Source organism: Vigna radiata, chromosome 7 (assembly GCF_000741045.1).
Source record: "Vigna radiata var. radiata cultivar VC1973A chromosome 7, Vradiata_ver6, whole genome shotgun sequence".
Classification (NCBI taxonomy): domain Eukaryota; kingdom Viridiplantae; phylum Streptophyta; class Magnoliopsida; order Fabales; family Fabaceae; genus Vigna; species Vigna radiata.
The window spans coordinates 10,084,629-10,088,885 of NC_028357.1; positions in this window are offsets into that span (position 1 = coordinate 10,084,629).

A 4,257-nucleotide genomic window follows, 5' to 3' on the forward strand; every position below is an offset into this window, starting at 1 on the left:
TCAATACTCTCTGCATGGAAAATTTAGAATTAGTTATATTTTAATTTAGTAGTTTGGAATTAATCAATGTGTAATTTAAAAGTCTAGTTTTTTTAGACAACCTTTGCACATTGGGCCATTAAAAATATGTTGGGGCCCAAATTTTGGTGACACATGTCCTACCTAGGGTTTTATTTAGGGTGGACCCCACTTCAATTTTAGGACACATGATCCTAGGAAAACCTACCAACCGTCACTTTTGCTGGACTCACTCTCGGCAAATTCACCTTGGGGGCTGGATTTTTCTCTTTGGAAGCACGTAAACTTGGCACCAAGAAGAGAGAGCTTTCTTTGAATATTGAGATGGAATGCAGAGATATGGGATAGGTGTCCAGCCACCACTTGTTTTTGGCTCTCTTATTTTTGACTGTTTGGAATGAATGTTTTAAAAATTGCTTACGCTGTTGCTGAATTGCTTGACCCTTTTTTTTTTTAACTTTTTTATTTCATGCATTTTTGTTTATTAAAGATTTAGTTTAGCAGCTCTTTTGTCCGACTTTATTAGGAGTTGATTTATCACCTACAATTTTAGAGGTATGCCACGGTGCTGGAATGAATCAAGATCTGTCACGGTTTTTTTTAACAAAAATTGGAGACGTTGATGTTTTTTATATTTGTTTCTTTTTAAAAAAATGCAAAATGGTGACTTTCTTTTGGAGGTGCAAGCGGTGTACATGTGGAGGTATAAATCCTTTTCTTTGTATTCATGTTGTTGGAATGGAGAAAGAAGGTGACTTATATTTCAATTAGGAATAATATGCAAGTTACGTCCGTGAATGGGAGAGTTTCCAATTTTTTTATTTTATTTTATTCTTAATGCTTATCCGAGGTTTAATATTTCTTTTTACAATCTCATTTTGAATAGCCAAAGTTATTTTTCTAATTTATCACTCATGGATTTCAATGTCCATTTATGCAAAATCTGGTGCATCTCATTTTAGTGCTGTTAGCATGTTTCGATGTTTATCGTTCAGCTTTATTTTTTTTAATATAATATGCATTTTACATTTTAATTCAAGTGTTACATTTTAATTGTCTTAATTATGTTTGAATATTAATTTATTACATTGTCCGGTTTAATGTCTCTATTCACTATGTTGTCTAATATGTTTGGTCTTGTTGCTTTAGTTGACATGTTAGCTTAATTTAACTGTGTTGGTCATTAGCGATATTGCACTGCTTCTTTGAGATTTCTGGATTGTATTTGTGGTTGCTACTCTGACCTTGGTTAATGTGAAACGCTTGGGCAAGCATGGGATAGATTCAAAGGATTATTGAGGGCGACCCTAGTTCATGGGTTTGATAAAACTTCATACTTGCTGGCGTTCATTGGAGGTTTGCGCGCTCACACCAAAATGATGTTAGACGCCTCAGCTAGAGGCAATATTAATAGAAAAACAGAAGATGAGGCGTACAACTTGATTGAAGAGATAGCTCTAAATGAAGTGTCGCAGAGTGAGAGGGGCACACAAAAAGGAGGAATTTTACATCTTCCTACTGAAGACGCTGCAGTAGCACAAAGTCACCTCCTCAACCAGAAATTGGACAAGTTGCTAAAGGTCGTCTCTGAACTTCCTCGGGGGCTTAGAAATATTTCCCAGCCACAACAACTTTGCAAGTTATGCGGGGGTGACCATATTAATGGTCAATGTGCTTTTACAGAGGAGATGCAACAGGACGTGAATTATATGGGGGCCCAATTTCAGTACAAACAAGGAAATTTCAACCAAGGTAATTCTAACCAAGGTTGGAAAAATCATCCAAGCATTGGGCAAAGCAGAATACTTCTTCTGTACAAGGAGGAAACTTCCGGTAGCAACAACCGTTACCTTTGTGGCAACAAGTGAGTAATTTGACTGAGTCTGTCAGGACCTTGAGTAGTCGATTTGATGACTTCTACAAAAGATATGAGCAGTAGGTGAATAACAATCAGGCCAACTTTAAGTCACTTGAGTCACAGATTGGGCAGCTGGCAACAAGGATAGAAATCATTGAGAAAAACCAGTTTAGGGCTAGCACTGAGGCTAACCCTAAGAGGGAATGCAAGATTATTACAAGCCAGAGTGGTTGGGACGCAGACAGTCAAGATGGTTGGGAGGAAGATATTGAACCATTCCATGTTGTGAACAATGAAGAAGAGGAGATGTTAATGGTTGAATTCTTTGAACCCATGAGCAGTGAAGATGAAGAAGAGAAGAGTTATAAGGAAAAAGAGGTTGATGAAGTAACTGTCTTACGTTTAGAAAATAAGAAGAGCCTCCCTATTCAGAGAGAATCAAGGTTCACAGGGATGATGAAATTGAGCTTACTGATGAAGAAGAGGATCTTGTTGTTCACCCACAAAAGAGTAATTATCCTCCTAAAGCTAAAGATCCGGGGTGTTTAACACTATTATGTTCCCTGAATGATTGGGATGGGGAAGCTATGATAGATTCCGGATCCAGCATCAATTTAATACCCACAGAACTTTTGAAGGAAATCAATGGACTTGTATAACAATGGAAGATGGTTCTAAAAAAGTGTCAGTGGAAATGGTGGAAAATGTTGTTGTGCGAGCAGACTGTCTTGAGTTTTTAGCAAATTTCATTGTTATGGATGTTAAAACAGAGGATGAGCATCCTGTGATTTTGGGGTGACCCTTCATGGCAACATCAAAGATGTTTATTGATGTTCATGATGGAAGAATAATGATGAGAGATTTGAATTATCTATTTCTCTATACTGGTCGTGAAGGGGATGAGATCAAGACAGTAAAAAGAAAAACATTCGAGAAGCCAGAGGTGAATGAAGAACAAGAAGAGAGCATAACAAGTAATGATTATTTTAACAACTGTTGTGTTTTGCAGGTGCTTGAGAATAAAGGGAGAAGAACCATTCACCCAAAATCAAAAGAAGATCCACTCTTACCGGGGAGCAAAGTGAGATTTAAGAAAAAAGAATGGATAGTGAAGGAGCTGAAGGAAAAAGGAATGGTGGAGATTCAAAGACCATATTCAAAAGTGATCAAGAAGGTAGACCGAAGAAAAGTAAGCCGGTGGGATGATGAAGATTCCAACATAAAGAAGAAGAGCTGAACTTGTTGGAAATCAAATTTTGTATTTTTATGAACAATTTTCTTTTTCGGTCTTTTGTTTTATTTTCGTTGGAACTTGTATTTTTTTTTATTTTCTGAACAATTTTTGGGTAGCATCTACTGAGGGATGCTAATTTTTTGGTATCCACTGAAGGATATCTGGACGGTACACCTACTGATGGGTGGTGGAAGGAAGTGCACTTACTGACAAGTGCCAACCAGGTTTGGGTCAGGCTCGTGACGTTAAACAAGCGCTACTAGGAGGCAACCTAGATTTCTTCTTACACTTTTGCATTTTAAATTCTTAGAATAGTTTGAATTTTAATTTTGGTGTGTACTCTTGGCTTTACTACTTGTTCTGAAAATGTTGGACTAACTTATGTGCATGATGAATCCATTTGATGATTATTGGATGTGGATGAGAATTGAGTTGTAATGCATGATGATATCCAAGAAACAGATGGGTCATGAATTTATGATTGTGGTCATGATGCTAGGCATGGTGTATGAATGAATTTTGTGTGGGGAAGCATGTGTGTGAGATTTTGAGCTCCAGAGTTTTTATTGTTGCATGTATTATTCACAGGAAAACATGGATGATATTGCCTTAATCTTGATGATTGATTGAATTGCATGTGGATGTCATATGATCAAGGCCATTTTTGAAAACCCTTCTCTAGCCAAATTTTCACCCAAAGTGCTTGAAATTAATATACCCTTTTTGAACCTTAACTTTAAACAGTATGTGAACCCTTGCTTTGAAAGTATTTACCTTGAGTTGGGATGAGCTTAACTGTATGTGATGAAAAGGTTCAAGTTTGGGGTTGTACGGGGGAAAATTGAAAAAAACAAGTGAAAAGCATTGAGCTCAAATGTTGTGAAAAGAAAAATTCATGAGAAAAAGAAAAGAAAAGAAGAAAAGCATGAGAAAGAGCTCAATGCAAAAGAAAAAGAAAAGGGAAGAAGTTGGGAATGAGAGAGATTGGTGAGGAAGAGAGTTGTGCTTAATTGTTGAATATTGTGATAGCTCTCTTGACTCAAGGATTTTGTATTCCAGAAAAAACCAATTCTTTCTTGTTAGCCCAACCTCATTACAAGCCTTGGAAAAGTCCTTTTGATGACATTTGCATGTAAAGATGTTGATT